Source organism: Symphalangus syndactylus, chromosome 22 (assembly GCF_028878055.3).
Source record: "Symphalangus syndactylus isolate Jambi chromosome 22, NHGRI_mSymSyn1-v2.1_pri, whole genome shotgun sequence".
In the NCBI taxonomy this organism is placed as follows: Eukaryota; Metazoa; Chordata; class Mammalia; order Primates; family Hylobatidae; genus Symphalangus; species Symphalangus syndactylus.
The window spans coordinates 75650901-75668418 of record NC_072444.2 but is presented as its reverse complement, the minus strand read 5'-3'; the positions used below and the strand labels follow the sequence as shown (position 1 = coordinate 75668418).

At 53.2% G+C, this 17518-nt stretch overlaps 1 long non-coding RNA gene across 1 annotated transcript; it reads left to right on the top strand.

Annotated features, from left to right (window-relative positions):
- Positions 1-50: 50 nt before the first annotated feature.
- LOC134735549 (uncharacterized) lies at positions 51-2871 on the top strand. Its single transcript, XR_010118745.1, has 3 exons — positions 51-360; positions 1099-1416; positions 2085-2871. It is a non-coding gene; the product is annotated as an uncharacterized lncRNA (long non-coding RNA).
- Positions 2872-17518: the final 14647 nt, after the last annotated feature.

Below are 17518 nucleotides of genomic sequence, written 5' to 3'. Positions count from 1 at the left end.
CCAGTGGCGCCGGCGCGCCCCGAAGACGTCACCAGCCATCCGGCCAATCCCGCCTCGCCGCGCCCCGCAGGCTCGCCCACTCCTCGCCCCTCCGCTTTCCTTGTGGAAGCGTCCGGTCGCTTCTCGCAGGCGGAGCGCTTGCTGAGTCACAGTGTGGCGGTTCCGCGCCGGAGCAGTCGGGCGGGCGAGGCGCGGGAAGCTGAGTCAGGGCTGTAGCCGGGGTCCTGCGGGGCAGGAGCGCGAGGCTGGCCTGAGGGAGGAGGCCTAGCGACCCATCCGGCGCCTCCCGCCCCGCGCACCGGCCCACGGCCGCGCATCCTGCGGGTCCCAGGAGGCCTCCATCTCAAAACATGTTTTTAGGTAATTTCAAACTTAGGGAAAAGGTTCAAGAATAATACCGAAAATGTCAGTGTCCCCAGCACCTAGATCCCCCAGTTAAACCCTTTCCCATTTCACCGCGCTGCCCCCCGCCCCCTGGACGGTTATGTGGCTGCGTGGGGTCGACTCTGCCCAGGGCCGCTGTCACTGCACAGAACGCCCTGCACGTAAGGGGCTCCGCCTGGGGCAGACCCCGTCCCGGCTGGGCAGGAGGAGGCCTTGGGCCCAGGACATGGAGACCAGCCTGGGCAACATAGGGAGACCCCATCTCTGCAGAAATAAAATATTAGCCGGACCGTGCATGGTGGCTCACGTCTGTAATCCCGGCACTTTGGGAGGCCGAGGTAGGATGGCCTGAAGTCAGTCACTCACATGTCCGTGTGAAGAGACCACCAAACAGGCGTTGTGTGAGCAACAAGGCTGTTTATTTCACCTGGGTGCAGGCCGGCTGAGTCGGAAAACAGAGTCAGCAAAGGGTGATGGGATTATCGTTAGTTCTTACAGGTTTTGGGATAGACGGTGGAGTTAGGAGCAATGTTTTTCAGGCAGGGGGTGGATCTCACAAAGTACATTCTCAGGGGTGGGGAGAATTACAAAGAACCTTCCTAAGGATGGAGGAGATTACAAAGTACATTGATCAGTTAGGGTAGGGCAGAAACAAATTACAAGGGTGGAATGTCATCATTTAAGGCTATTTTCACTTCTTTTGTGGATCCTCAGTTGCTTCAGGCCATCTGGATGTATACGTGCAGGTCACTAGGGATATGATGGCTTAGCTTGGGCTCAGAGGCCTGACAGGAGTTCAAGACCAGCCTGGCGACCATGATGAAACCCTGTCTCAACAAAAATAAGAAATGAACGCGGCATGGTGGCATGCACCTGCAGTCCCAGCCTCTTGGGAGGTGGAGGCATTAGTCGGCTGTGAATGCGCCCTGCACTAGAGCCTGGGCGGCAGAGCAGACCCTCCCTCAAACCCAAGAAGCGTCGTGCCAACCGGACCAGATGGTCACCTAATCAATAGAGACTACGCCCAATCAGGTAAGGTCAGACGCAACCAGGCATGCTCTTTTTTGTTGTTTTGTTTTTTGTTTGTTTTGAGATGGAGTTTCGCTTTTGTTGCCTAGGCTGGAGTGCAGTGATGTGATCTTGGCTCACCGCAACCACCACCTCCTGGGTTCAAGCTATTCTTCTGCCTCAGCCTCCCAAGTAGCTGGGATTACAGGCATGCACCACCACGCCCGGCTAATTTGTATTTTTAGTAGAGACAGGGTTTCTCCATGTTGGTTGGGCTGGTCTGGAACTCCCAACCTCAGGTGATCCGCCCACCTCGGCCTCCCAAAGTACTGGGATTACAGGCGTGAGCCACCGCGCCCAGCTTGTTGTTTTTCTTTAGACAGGGTCTTCCTCTGTGGCTCAGGCTGAAGGGCACTGGGATGATCACAGCTCACTGCAGCCTCCACTTCCCAGGCTCAAGCCATCCTTCTTCCTCAGGCTCCTGAGTAGCAGGAGCTACAGGTGTGCGCCATCATGCCTGGCTAATTTTTGTATTTTTTGTAGATATGGGGTTTTGCTATGTTGCCCAGGCTGGTCTTGAACTCCTGACCTCAGGTGATCCCTCTGCCTCGGCTTCCCAAAGCGCTGGGATTACAGAACGTGAGCCACTGTGCCCGGCTTATTGTACAGTCTTTACTCTTGGTTTTCACCAGAAAACTCAAGGGCTGTGAAAAGAGCAGGACCTCACCAGCTGCACGGCGGTGGTGACCGGCTCCATCTTGCTGTCCCTCCCAATCACACAACATCTCCCCTTGAGGGCTCTGCCCAGGCCCGGACTCCCACCTTTCAAGATGTCTGGATCAGCGCAGAACCTCCTTCGTGGCCACATCGCTCTCCTTGGACTGGTTTGTTAACCCTGTTTTACCCACATTTTCTTTTTTCTTTCTTTCTTTCTTTTTTTTTTTTTTTCTGAGATGGAGTTTCATTCTTGTTGCCCAGGCTGGAGTGCAATGACTCGGTCTTGGCTCATTGCAACCTCCGCTTTGCAGGTTCAAGTGATTCTCCCACCTCAGCCTCCCAAGTAGGATTACAGGTACACACCACCACGCCCAGCTAATTTTTTTGTATTTTAGGAAGAGATGGGGTTTCACCATGTTAGCCAGGCTGGTCAGGTGATCCACCCACCTTGGCCTCCCAAAGTGCTGGGATTACAGGCGTGAGGCACTGTGCCCGGCCTACCCCCCGTTTCTCTTGATGTAAGTGCTGCTTTGATATGGACATTTTAATCCATAATCTGTAACATTTATGTATTAAGTTTACTGCTATCTATGGTTTGCAGTGTCGACTCACCTGTGGAGTGGCCTGAGCCTGAATGCCCGGGGCTGTGGCTACCGAGTGAATGGGTTGTGCTAAGGGGAATTGCCACCTTGGGAAGCCTGTGTAGTTATATGGCTTTTCTGATTAAGTATCAATAAAAGTCTGACCTTGTGAGAAAACAAACGTGAGTGGCCCTGCTTATGTTTCACCTTGCGTTGCTCAGTGATAGTTCTGCAAAGTCGCAGCAAACATGGAATCATGTAATTATCGTGAGTGTTGGTGAGTAACACCCCTAGGCACTGGCTTCCGGGGAAATACAGAGTCAGGTTCCTCCGAGCCATCGGCCACAGCCTTTTTGTTAAGCAGTTCATCGTTAACCTTGTTGTACATGTCTCTTTCTCTCAAGGTTCCTTATTTAATAATGTCTAGTTGATTCATTAACATGGAATTCATGGCCAGTACCTCTGTCACTCATGCCTGACTGAAGTTTATCCGCACATCTTTTTCTCGCTTAGGCACATGACAGCCTTCTTGCAATCAAGAAACTGCGTGTGGCCAGGAGCAGTGGCTCACGCATGTAATCCCAGCACTTGGGGAGGCCGAGGCGGGTGGATCACCTGAGGTCAGGAGTTTGAGACCAGCCTGACCAATATGGTGAAACTCCGTCTCTAGTAAAAATACAGATATCAGCCGGGCATGGCGGCGCACACCTGTAATCCCAGCTACTCTGGAGGCTGAGGCAGGAGAATCTCGGGGGTGGAGGTTGCAGTGAGCCAAGATCGCCCCACTGCACTCCAGCCTGGGCAACAGTAAGACTCCATCTCAAAACAAAACAAAAAAAATGAGCCAGGTGTGGTGGGGGGGTGCCTGGAATCCCAGCTGCTCAGGGTGTTGAAGCAGAAGAATCGCTTGAACCTGGGAGGTGGAAGTTGCAGTGAGCCGAGATCGCACCACTGTACTCCAACCTGGTTGGCAGAGCGAGGCTCTGTCTCAAAAAAAGAAAAAATGCTAAGGTCGATCTCCTCAGACCCCATTCCGTTTGTTGTTGTTGTTGTTGTTGTTGAGACGGAGTCTCGCTCTGTCACCCAGGCTGGAGTACAGTGGTGCGATCTCAGCTCACTGCAACCTCTGCCTCCCGGGTTCTAGCGATTCTCCTGCCTCAGCCTCCTGCAGATTTTACAAACAATGTCAACAATGTCTCTTCCTTTCTGCTCCGGGATCCCATCCACTATCACAGTTTCAGCTTCCCCCAAGCTGGAATATGTCTTTGCAGACTCCCATCCTTATTAAAGGGCAAAGATTTCTCATACACGTAGGATGGGTCATATATTCTTGGTGGGACTGCAGAGAAGGTGCCGTGTCCTGGGTCCTCACGTCGGGGCACAGGCTTCCAGCCGATTCTATCTGGGTTACATTTATCTCAATTCCCTGGTGGTATTGGTGTCTGCTGGGTTTTGCCAGGATGAAGACACCCTGTTTTCATTTGTAAATTGATTCGTATTTTCCAGGGAGACATTCTGAGATTACAGCATTGTCTTAGTCAAGGTGCTGCAGAGGGACAGAACTAATAGGATATATGTACGTATGAAAGAAAGTTTATGAAGAACTGGCTCACACCATCACAAGGCAAAGTCCCATGACAGGCTGTCGTCTGCAAGCTGAGGAGCGAGGAAGCCAGCAGTGACTCAGCCGGAGTCCAACAGCCTCAAACAGGGAAGCCGACAGTTCAGGCTTCAGTCTGTGGCCAAATGCCCACAGCCACCGGAAAGCTACTGGTGTAAGTCCCAGAGTCCAAAGGCCAAAGAACCTGGAGTGCGATGTCCAAGGGCAGGAGGAATGGACAGAAGCATCCAGCATGGGGTAAAGACGAAAGCCAGAAGACTCAGCAAGCCAGCTTACCTACCTTCTTCTGCTTGCCTTGTTCTAGCCACGCTGGCAGCCGATGGGAGGGTGCCCACCCCCACTGAGGGTGGGTCTTCCTCTCCTAATCCACTGACTCAAATGTCAGTCTCTCTGGGAGCACCCTCACACCGGAAACAATACCAGCCATCTAGCCACCCTTCAGTTCACCATCACAACCATTGTCTTATTCATGAAACCTCTGCAGACCCACCTTAACCTCCATCGGTGACTTCTACCTGAAGCCCTCTGATTGTTGCCCAGTGGTGCTTTTTAAAATAATTTCCGTAGTTTCTTCTACACCTTTAGTTGGCATTCTACTGTAAAGGAGAGATTTTATTTTATTTCTTATTCATTTATTTGTTAGTTTATAGTCACCACCATATGGATGCAGATTTCTGTCTTATTCACTGGGGAGTATTCTACTGCAGTCATGATTTATTTTGATGTTCACGTCATCCCAGATTTGGTGAGTGGGCGCCCCTTCACGCTGGCTCTTGAGTGCTGACGTGTCCCCGTCCTTCTCTGCAACTTTCCTTACCTCCTGGCATCAGATATTCCAGGCTCATTTGTTCTCTCCCTGCTCCAACGCTGTCATCAGCCATCTCCCCGAGGATGTTGGTTCCTTTATGGAAGATGGCATTTAGAAGCCAGGATTTGGGCTGAGCACTGTGGCTCACGCTTGTAATCCCAGCACTTTGGGAGGCCGAAGTGGGCGGATCGCTGCAGGCCAAGACTCTGAGACCAGCCTGGCTAACATGGTGAAACCCTTTCCGGTCTCTACTACAAATAAAAATTAGCTGGGTGTGTTGGCATGTGCCTATAATCCCAGCTACTCAGGAGGCTGAGGCACCAGAATCTCTTGAACCCGGGAGGCCGAGGTTGCAGTGAGCCAAGATTATACCACTGCACTACAGCTTTGGTGACAGAGCAAGACACTGTCTCAAAAAGGATAATAATAATTTAAAAAACAGCAGGATTTGGGTGAGTGGTGTGCTCATTGCTCCTGGGCTCTCTCAGTGGACAGAGGCTAGGAACGTAAGACGTATGTTTCCAAAAACCAAATCCATAACCATACCTTCAGTTTCAGTCCAACACCTCCGGGCTCTTTCTAGCCTTCTACCTTTCACGATTGTGAATACCTTCTCCGGCAGTGAGAAACCTGGCTTCTTTGTCCTCAGTGGATTTTCTTATTTGCTCAATTTTTTTGTTTTGTTTTGTTTTTGAGACAGAGTCTTGCTCTGTCACCCAGGCTGCAGTGCAGTGGCATGATCTCAGCTCACCGCAACCTCTGCCTCCCGGGTTCAAGCGATCCTCCTGCGTCGGCATCCCGAGTAGCTGGGATTACAGGCATGTGCCACCAGGCCCGGCTAATTTTTGTATTTTTAGTAGAAACGGGGTTTCACCATGTTGGTCAGGCTGGTCTCGAACTCCTGACCTCGTGATCTGCCCGCCTCGGCTTCCTGAAATGCTGGGATTACAGGCGTGAGCCACTGCACTCGGCCAAGTTAGAATTTTAAATTTCTTCTTTTTTGTAATTAATTGAACACCTGCATTCAAAGAAACAGAGTACCACCACGCGTAAGTAAGGTGGCCCCGGCGTACCTAAGTTTCTCAGCATATCAAGCTTAGAGGCTGCTTTTTACGTGAAGTACCCCTAAGACAGCATCTGATAGCTGCCTTGTGGTCAGCAGGGAAGAAGGGCCTTGTAATAGCATGACTCTGCAGGGAGGCGGGCAGCTCTCATGGCCTTAGTTTGCAGACCTTGAGATGTCCATTAGAAAGCAGGAGATTGTGGCTGGGTGCGGTGGCTCACGCCTGTAATCCCAGCATTTTGGGAGGCCGAGGCGGGCAGATCACGAGGTCGGGAGATTGAGACCATTCTGGCTAACACAGTGAAACCCCGTCACTACTAAAAATACAAAAACTTAGCCAGGCGTGGTGGCGGGCGCCTGTAGTCCCAGCTACTCAGGAGGCTGAGGCAGGAGAATGGTGTGAACCCAGGAGGCGGAGCTTGCAGTGAGCCAAGAATTGCGCCACTGCCCTCCAGCCTGGGTGACAGAGCGAGACTTCGTCTCAAAAAAAAAAAAAAAAAAAAGGAGGTCGCAGCGTCTCCAGTAACACATCAACTCCGCAACAAGGGGCCACAGTGTTCCTCGCCAACGGGTCCCTGCTACAATCCCTATTTTACATAAGGGGAAACTGAGGCACGGAGGGGTTAAGAAACAGAGAAGTCAGAATTCAAACCCGGACGACGCCTGTTAGTTTTTTGGGACTACGGGGTAAGCCACTGCACCTGGCCATGCCTGTTAGTTTTGTAACTCCAGCATTCCTGTCTCTCCTGCATTTGTTAATAGCACCAGTCCTTTGTGGTGGGGTTTTTTTTTGAGACAGGGTCTTCCTCTATCGCCCAGGAGTGCAATGGTGTGATCTTGGCTCACTGCAACTTCCACCTCCCAGGTTCAAGCAATTCTCCTGCCTCAGCCTCCCGAGTAGCTGGGATTACAAGCGCCCACCACCATATCCAGCTAATTTTTGTGTTTTTAGTAGAGACAGGGTTTTGCCACGTTGGCCAGGCTGGTCTCCAACTCCTGGCCTCAAAAGATCCAACCACCTCGGCCTCCCAAAGTGCTGGGGTTACAGGTGTGAGCCACTGCGCCCAGCTTGCTTGCTTGCTTTTTTTTTTTTTTTTTTTAATACAGATTGGGTCTTGCTATGTTGACCAGGCTGGTCTAGAACTCCTGGCCTCAAGCGATTTTCCCCCCTTGGCGTCCCAAGGTGCTGAGATAACAGGCATGAGCCACTGTGCCCGGCCAGGACCACCCCTTCAGAGTGCTACGTCTCCCCCATTTTATGTGGCTCTGGGGGGTCATCCCTCAGTGTCCACTTACGATGACAGTGACGTTATGTCCTGCTTTTCCCAGAAGAGTCCCAGGTTATATTGACTGTTCTAGCAGAATTATTCAGAGCACCCCATTTTCAGTCTTAAAAATGTCTCCATTAGCGTCATGTGAAGTCACCCTAAACAAGGTCAAGAAAACCATCCAGGCTGGGCGTGGTGGCTCACGCCTGTAATCCCAGCACTGTGGGAGGCTGAGGCAGGCAGATCACTTGAGGTCAGGAGTTCAAGACCAGCCTGGCCAATGTGGTGAAACCTCATTTCTACTAAAAATACAAAAATCAGTCAGGTGTGGTGGTGGCACCTGTAATCCCAGCTACTTGGGAGGCTGAGGCATGAGAATCGCTTGAACCCGGGAAGCAGAGGTTGCAGTGAGACCAGATCATGCCACAGCACTCCAGCCTGGGGAAGAGTGAGACTGTATCTCAAAAACAAACAAACAAAAAAACCCCTCCGAGTTCATGCGTGGATTCTGATGCAGACTCGGGAGGGAGACCCTCAGGTGCTGCCCATGAGTAGCTGCATTGATGGTAGCTGCTTCCTGGCTACGCCGAGGGGCTGCTCTGCAGTCAGGAGGGAGGGCCGGCTCTCAGGGAAAGGCATCAAGGGCCACACGTGAGTTCCTAGATCCGGGCACGTCTAAAATCTAGGAGCCCAGAAACTCCCGTTTCCACAGAACCTATTTTGAGTTAGGTTCTTGCCACACGCAATCAGAAGTCCTGGCCGACACACAACTTTGGCTTCAGCAGTCTCCCTGGGTGTCCCCACCCTGTCCCATTCCCTGTGTTCAAAGGCACTTGGGGCCTTCCTCCACTGTGAAACTCCCAGACACGCCAGCCCAGCTTCTTCAGGTGTGCTCTGGGAAATTTTCACTCCCTGAATTTTAAAAATGATGGCAATCTCTGCCTCACACCCTCATAAATGCAACGTTTACACTTACTGTCCAGTTGTTTCAGGACGTGGGTTTTCTTTTCTTTGCTTTTTTTTTTTTTTTTTTTTTTGAGACAAGAGTTTCACTTTTGTCCCCCAGGCTGGAGTGCAGTGGCGCGATCTCAGCTCATCACAACCTCCACCTCCCAGGTTCAAGCGATTCTCCTGCCTCAGCCTCCCGAGTAGCTGGGACTACAGGCACTGCCACCACACCTGGCTAATTTTTGTATTTTTAGTAGAGACAGGGTTTTACCATGTTGGCCAGGCTGGTTTGGAACTCCTGACCTCAGGTGATCCACCCACCTCGGCCTCCCAATGTGCTGGGATTACAGGCGTAAGCCACCGCGCCCAGCCCTTTTTTCTCTCTGAGAACAAGACAGTAAGCTCCCGGGGAAGAAACAGGACCCAGCTTCATCTTTTCTTATCTTTTCTTGAGGCCTAACAGGGCTGTGCACTTCTTCAAATATTTGCTGAGGCTGTGAATTATAAATGCAAAGATAGAATCTACTGTGTCCAATCCACTGCATCCAAGCAGAAGAGAGGGTGCCGTGGGGAGCGGGCAGTGGGGAGTCACTTGTCTGCCAGGCTGGACGGGTGAACACATTCATCATCTTTAGGCATGCAAGCTTCTCCTGCCTCTATCCGGCCTTTCTTCAGCCCATTTCCCCCGACTTCTGCGTCTATCTCTGGGATGTCCTGAAGGTGTACGGGCCTCCCACCTGCTAAGTCCAACAGACACTTCAGCCTGGCTCTCACCAGCCATGGCAGGTTGCCCTCCTACCTCTTGACAACATGCCCTTCCTCCGCTGCAGAGACACCTTCTCTCCGTATTTTCCTCCCACGTTAACAATGACCACACTCACGCTATGTCATCGTGGTATTTCTTTTTCTTTTTTTTTCTTTTTGAGATGAAGTCTCGCTCTGTCGACCAGGCTAGAGTGCAGTGGCGCGATCTCGGCTCACTGCAAGCTCTGCCTCCCGAGTTCACGCCATTCTCCTGCCTCAGCCTCCCAAGTAGCTGGGACTACAGGCGCTCGCCACCACGCCCGGCTAATTTTTTGTGTTTTTAGTAGAGATGGGGCTTCACCATGTTAGCCAGGATGATCTCGATCTCCTGACCTTGTGATCCGCCCGCCTCGGCCTCCCAAAGTGCTGGGCTTACAGGCGTGAGCCACCGCGCCTTGCCCACTCATGGTATTTCTGCATCAGAAATGCCATCCTTGGGCCGGGCACCATGCCTCATGCCTGTAATCCCCGCACTTTGGGAGGCCGAGCCGGGTGGATCCCTTGGGACCAGGAGGAGTTCAAGAACGGCCTGGACAACATAGGAAGACCCTGTCTCTACAAAAAGAAACAGTTTTTAAGTCATCCCTGATTTTACAATGCTACTCTGATCTGAGCCCCTGTGGCCTCGGGATCCCCAGGCGTCTGTTCCCGAGAACGTGGAGCGGAGAGCCTAGTCCTGCACGGAATACCAACACACAAAGTCAAGAGTTGTTTCGACTTTGTTCTGTTTCCTGAGGGGTTCTGAATAAGTAACGCCCACCCCATTCCTCCTCCATGCAGCCGCGTTCCCTCCTGGCCACAGCCCCCTTGCTACCCCTCCAATCTCCGCCCTGCACCCTGGCAGCTCCCCCTGGCGGCAGCAGCGGGTCTTTGTGGAGCCAGCCCTGCCGCTGCTTGGCCGCTGGGTTTGTCCCTTATTTTAATGGATGCGCGCTAGCTAGGACTGCAACATTGTTTCTTTCTTCCACAAATTTTAGTTTGAAACAGACAGGAAGTTAATTTCCCCTCTGGCTGCCACACCTGCTGGTGGCGTGGACTGCGGCCCTTAGGCTGTTCCTTGCTCGATTTAACCCTGGGAGACATCGGAGCCTCCCCAGCCGGGCTGTAGAGAGCTGTTGAAGACCTGGTTCACACGAGATCCTTTGCGGGGTGCAGCTGGGAAGCATGATTTTAGCTTGTAAGCTGCATGGAGAATGCAAATGTGTGTGTGTGTGTACATATATATATACTTTTTTTCTTTTCTTTTCTTTTTGAGACAGAATGTCCCTCTGTTGCCAGGCTGGAGTGCAGTGGTACGATCTTGGCTCACTGCAACCTCCCCCTCCCAGGTTCAAGCGATTCTCCTGCCTCAGCCTCCCAAGTAGCTGGGACTACAGGTGCACGCCACCATGCCGGGCTAATTTTTATATTTTTAGTAGAGACAAGAGTTTCACCACAGTGGCTAGGCTGGTCTCGAACTCCTGACGATGTGATCCGCCCGCCTAAGCCTCCCAAAGTGCTGGGATTACAAGCGTGAGCCACTGTGCCTGGCCAGTGTATATATTTTTTCAAGACAGCTCAGCCCAAAGCAGCAGCAGCATGGACAGGCCGAGTGACGAAGACAGTGCCAGAGGCACACAGAGGCTGTGGGGGCAAGTATGCAGCCGGCTGGACCTGCGGGGACCCTGCCTGTGGCTGGAAAGGGGACCAGGGGGTCTCTGGGAAACACAGGGCTCTGACCTCTGTGCAGGGTGAGGAAGGGTTTTACCAGCAGAGGGAGAGCCCAGCCCAGGCCCGAAGTCAGCACCGACGAGCAGCTGACCCCTGCGATCTTTGAGGAACCTGAAAGTGCTTGATGGTCTTTGTGAGTCTGAAATCCGAGCGAAGCGTCAGACTCTCGAGTTTCCCCAGGAGAACTCCGTTAGTCTCCTGGGATTTGACGTATTCAGGTTTTGTTCCTTCTGAACCAGTCACGCCCCACGCCAATCTGAGCCGTGCGGGGTTGGCCCTTCCAGGGCGCTATGATTAGGTCTAGGGAATTCCACCTGGAGGGAAGGGTGGGCTGTGTCCTAGGGAATTCCACCTGGAGAGAAGGGTGGGCTGTGTCCTCGGAAGGGAGACAGAGGGTGGCAGGCGCCAGCCTCCCAGGCAGCCCTATTGAGAGGTGTAAGCCACCTGGACTTCCTGGGTCAAGTGGGGATTGGGAGAACTTTTCTGTCTGGCAAGAGGATTGTAAAATGCACCAATCAGTGCTCTGTAAGATGCACCAATCAGCACTGTGTAAAATGCACCAATCAGTGCTCTGTAAAATGCACCAATCAGCACTGTGTAAAATGCACCAATCAGTGCTCTGTAAAATGCACCAATCAGCACTGTGTAAAATGCACCAATCAGTGCTCTGTAAAATGCACCAATCAGCACTGTGTAAAATGCACCAATCAGTGTTCTGTAAAATGCACCAATCAGCACTGTGTAAAATGCACCAATCAGTGCTCTGTAAAATGCACCAATCAGCACTGTGTAAAATGCACCAATCAGCACTGTGTAAAATGCACCAATCAGTGCTCTGTAAAATGCACCAATCAGTGCTCTGTAAAATGCACCAATCAGCACTGTGTAAAATGCACCAATCAGTGCTCTGTAAAATGCACCAATCAGCACTGTGTAAAATGCACCAATCAGCACTGTGTAAAATGCACCAATCAGTGCTCTGTAAAATGCACCAATCAGCACTGTGTAAAATGCACCAATCAGCACTCTGTAAAATGCACCAATCAGTGCTCTGTAAAATGCACCAATCAGTGCTCTGTAAAATGCACCAATCAGCACTCTGTAAAATGCACCAATGAGTGCTCTGTAAAATGAACCAATCAGTGCTCTGTAAGATGCACCAATCAGCACTCTGTAAGATGCACCAATCAGCACTCTGTAAGATGCACCAATCAGTGCTCTGTAAAATGCACCAATCAGCAGGATTCTAAAAGTAGTCAATCGCAGAGAGGATTGAAAAAAGGGCACTTTTCAATAGGACAGAAATGGAACATGGGAGGGGCCAATAAGGGAATAAAACCTGGCCGCCACCAACCTTCCCCTCCTCTCACCCTCCAGCCAGCAGCGGCAACGTGCGCTGTCCTCTTCTATGCTGTGGAAGCTTTTATCTTTTCTGTCTTCGCAATAAACCTTGCCAGCGCTCACTCTGGGTCCGTGCTATCTTTAAGAGGTGTAACACTCACTGCAAAGGTGCGTGGCTCCATTTTCCAAGTCAGGGAGACAACGAACCCACCAGCAGGAACCACCTCCGGACACACTATGTCCCTGCATCCCCGAAGCTCCCGCTACACCCTGGAATATTCTTTGAAAAGGGTCCTTGTGTCCTTTTTTGCCAGCAACAAACTCTTAAAAACAGCCACCATTATAGCAATCAATTACCAAACACTTCTGCTGGGGCCAGGCAGAAAGCAAAGCACAACGGACCTTACCGGGAGGCCCCGCTGCTCCTGTCCAGCCCCTCCTCACTCACTCAGGCGTCCATCACCCCCAGGAGGCCCCACTGCTCCTGTCCAGCCTGTACCCACTCACTCAGGCGTCCATCACCCCCAGGAGGCCCCGCTGCGCTCCTGTCCAGCCCCTCCTCACTCACTCAGGTGCTCACTCAACCCCTCTCCACTCACTCATCACCAGGAGGCCCCGCCGCTCCTGTCCAGCCCATACCCACTCACTCAGGTGCTCATCACCCCCAGGAGGGCCCTCCCTCTGTCCAGGCCCTCCCCACTCGCTCAGGTGGTTGTTGCCCCACCGGGAGGGGCCCTGCTCCTCATCCAGCCCCTCCCACTCACTCAGGTGGTCATCTAGGGGCGAGGTAGAAAAAGCCCAGGTACCGACGGCCTTTCCATCCTCTCTGGCCCCTCTTGGCTGGAGTTTGGGCAGCTTGGTGGCTGGATCCTGTGTTAGGGTGTAGGACAGTGCTGGCCTGGGGTGGCCGGTGCCAGGTCCCTGACATTCCAGGTCTATCTGAGCAGCCGGCAGGAGACTGGGGCAGGAGCCAGCAGTAGCTGCCCTCACCCATAGCACCAGGCTGGCCTGCGTGGGAATCAGAACCCACTGCCTGGTGCTCACAGAGAAGGAGTTTACTCTTCCCCCACCCCCAAAACTGAATGGATTTAATTAGCAGTTTGGGGTTCTCCCCTGTCACGGCTTTGGTCTAAGCTGATGAGGAAACCACAGACTCTCCCACTTTTGTACCTCTTCTTTGATGGGCAAGTGGACCCAGGCGCTGGAAGCCACGTGGCCTGAACCCGGCTCCTCTTGGGGCCTCCCGTGCAGGCCAAGCTGCTTTTCTCTGATTGTTATATTATCCCAGAGAGGGCAGAATGGAGCTGGCTGAAAGCTTTTGAACATTGAGTCACGAGTGCAACGCGACGGAGGACTGCGGATACGAAATCTGACAGAGCTGCTGCCGCCAGCCATGAGGCGCCCGAGGGTGGGTGGGGTGTGCTCTGTGGCTGTCTGTCATCAGCAGGAGACAGCCGCCCTCTGCCAGGTTGCTGGGGCCGAATTCTGCCTGGCTTCGGATGGCATGGTCCAGGTAGCTGGGGGTGGAAGATTTTGTCCCCTGGATCCGCACAGTCCCAGCGCACTGTTGCCCACCACAGGGCAGCCTTGAGGCCGCCCTCTCCTCTGTCCTTGGCTCTCACACATGGGGCTCAACCCTGTCTCTTGTCTTTCTTTGTTTTTTTGAGACGGAGTCTTGCTCTTGTTGCCCAGGCTGGAGTGCAGTGGCGCGATCTCAGCTCACTGCAACCTCCGCCTCCTGGGTTCAAGTGATTCTCCTGCCTCAGCTTCCCGAGTAGCTGGGATTACAGGCACCTGCCACCACGCCCAGCTAATTTTTGTATTTTTAGTACAGACGGAATTTTGCCATGTTGGCCAGGCTAGTCTTGAACTCCTGATCTCGGGTGATCCACCCACCTTGGCATCCCAAAGTGCTGGGATTACAGGCGTGAGCCACCGCGCCCGGCAAACCCCGTCTCTTCTCTAAGGACACATAGGCCCCAGTGTGCCTCCTGCTTCCCCTCCTCCTGTCACATCAGTAGCCATCCACTCTGCACGTCTCGGCGCCTCCCAGAAGCTTGCTCAGAGCACATTAGAAACGCCCGTGATGGAAATCCATTCCTGTTAGGTCTAAGCAGGAAATAGGATGGCAGGTGCCAGGGTGGCTAAGTGGGCACATAAAGAACCCAGCCACACAGACTTGCAAACGTGAACAGACCCCAGAACCAGGGGAACAGTGCACCGTGAAGACAGGCACAAACAAGGCAAATGAGTAATTATGTGGCTGCAGCCTCCGCAGCGGAGCTCGATAAGCAGCGCTAAGCTTCCCCAGCCCCGTCCATCCAGGGCCAGGAACCCGGCGGGGAGATGGGCCCGACGTGCCAGATCCACATGAGCATTAAAATTGAGTCCCACACGCACAGGACCCCTTCCCTTCCCATTTTCCCTGACAGTCTCCTTCAGGGTAAAGGTATAAAACACAGTTAAGGTTTCTTACCTGCTTCCCCGCAATAATAATTGGCAGTTACTCAGCTCCCTGGGGTGTCATAAGTAAGGGGCGCATGGGGAGACCAGGCTATCATTAGGAAGCACTGATTTTAGCTGGATTGGATGCGTGTCAGCCAGGAGACGCAGTGAATCCAGTGAGGCACTCTTGGTGAGAGCACCCCCACTCCACACCCTGATTTTTTTTTAAATTTAAATTAAAAAAAATTTTTTTTTGAGACAGTCTCACTCTGTAACCCAGGCTGAAGGGCAGCAGCACAATCTTGGCTCACTGTAACCCCCACCTCCCAGGTTCAAGTGATTCTCCTGCCTCAGCCTCCTGAGTAGCTGGGATGACAGGAACACACCACCACACTTGGCTAATTAGCATTTTTAGTAGAGATGGAGTCTCACCATGTTGGCCAGGCTGGTCTCGAACTCCTGACCTCAGGTGACCCACCTGCCTTGGCCTCCCAAAGTGGTGAGATTACAGGCGTGAGCCGCCGCGTCTGGGCCTCGTCCCTGTTTCAGCTAGTCCTCAATTATGTCTAATGTCCAAGCCCCGCCTCCGGAGTCAAGTCCCCTCTCCCACCTCACTTCCAGGCCCCTGACAAAACAGCCATGCCATCCACCACTGCCCGTGGGCTGTGTGTGTTCTTACCGTGGGCCACTGTTCTTCCTACGCAGAGGAGTGGACGGCCAGGTGCGTGGCCTGAGGCTCTGGCCCGGAGATTTCTGTCCACGGTGTCTTTCAGGGCCACCTCTGAGTGGGCCTGTAATGTGGCAACCATCCACTTTCAGTGGGCCCTCAGTACTGAGCCAACCCACTTGCGAACCAAGGGTGGCTCTGTTCTTCTTCCATCTGCTGGTCACCAAGTTCCCCTCCCGTGACCGCAGGTGGGAACGGGCAGAAGGTACTGGCGTGGCAGGGGAGGGTGGCATCCCCCCCGCATTCGGACCTGCTTGGGCCTGTCCCATGGACCCTTCCACTCGGAGCCCTGCGGCTGGGCTGCCTGGCCTGTGACTTGTTGGATCTGACAGGGTCCAGCTCAGAAGGGAAGCTCTTGCCGCACGGTTGCTTCATGCCCCCTGGCCAGGTAGTGCCCTGTTCCATCTCCGCCAGGGCCAGATGGTTCCCTGCTGCAGGGGACATGGGGCAGGGGACACCTGGCCTTGCTCTGGAGCCCTGAGAATACAGTGTGTTCTCTGGTCGGGCTGTCATGAACTCCACACACGTCTCTTCCCACCCCAGATGCCCCTAGTGCCATGAGGGTCAGCAGGTGTGAGCCACCATGCCCAGCTAATTTCTGTCATTGTTTTTGTAGAGATGGGGTTTCGCCATGTTGGTCAGGCTGGTCTTGAACTCCTGTGTTCAAGTGATCCGCCCGCCTTGGCCTCCCAAAGCACTGGGATTACAGGTGTGAGCCACGGTGCCCGGCCAGTACAAAATTTTAAATGCATGCTCTTGTCCTTGCGTGCGAACAGGAACTGCTTCTGATCTCCGTACTGACAGGGATGGGAAAGGCCCTCTCCAGCTCAGCGGCCAACGTCGCATCCCTGAGGCTGTGTGTCTGCTCCGGGAAAGACGCCGTGCCTGTAGCCGTTTCGGGCTTTGACTTGCTGAGGTCTGCACCACCCTCGGTCGCATTTCATAACTGGGCTTGTTTTTTTGCAGGGGCCAGAATAATTATTTAAACGGGCATAGGATGGGGACCTCTGGATCTTTACACCTGGCTCAAAGCCCTGCCCGTCTCCCAGGAACACATCATTGCTTTGCTTTCTTATCCTGCATGGGGAGCAGGGGCAGCAGGGGCTGCAGTTTCAGAGGCTTCTGCGTGGCCGTGTCCGCGAGGACAGCTCCCCGGACCCATCTGGAAAGTTTTCCAGTTACCACGTACCCATGTGGGAGTTTTCCAGTTACCACGTACCCACGTGGGAGTTTTCCAGTTACCACGTACCCATGCGGCAGTTTTCCGGTTACCACGTGCGCCCTCCAGTGGTGGTTGCGGGAATGACGGCTGGTCGGGACCAGAAGACCCACTGGGCACCATGAGAGTTTCCTCCCTAAGCATCAACGGCAGCCTAGACCCCCGTCCAGCCGTCCCGGAAGTGTCCGGCATCTCCTTCGAGGGAGGCTGTAGGGTCCTCTCGTGCAAGACGCAGGCGCATCGTGACAGCTTGCACGCGCTGTGGTTTGGGGAAGTCTTCCTGCAGGCACTGAGTCACAGGTCAAAGGCTGGCTCCGGTCAGGAAGCCAAGCAAAGCACCGAGACATTGCCTTGGAGTGGCTTCTCCCCGCCCTCTCGTATCCATTGTTGACTTCTCTTGGTTCGATCTTTAAGTAATAGTCTTGTTGGCTGCCTGTCTGTCTGTCCCCTAGAATACCACGTTTTATGAACCGTCTTCCTAGCCATCTGCAGCTCCCCCTTCCCCGTCACCACTCAGCCTGCTGCCCTCGCAAGGATTCCACCCACCTGGCTTCTGATGAGTCAGCACTGCCACCTGACCCCAATTATTCTGGGGTCCCATGATTCTCATTGCTACTAGGGAACCCTTTCTAGAACCATGTCTTGTATCGTCTGCTCTGGCTTACAGAGGACAGACACTCCTGAGCCCTTTGACAGCGCCGGTGCCCCCGGCCAGCTCATTCCTTGTTGATACCTGGTTGCATTCCCCTGGGCCCTCCTGTGCAACGTGGTTGGCTGGCGTTTTTGTTTTTTGGGGTTTTGCTGCTGTATGTGATATCTTTCTGTTAACTGCCCACTTCTCGGAGCATTCTTTTTTTAAACTTTTTTTAAACTT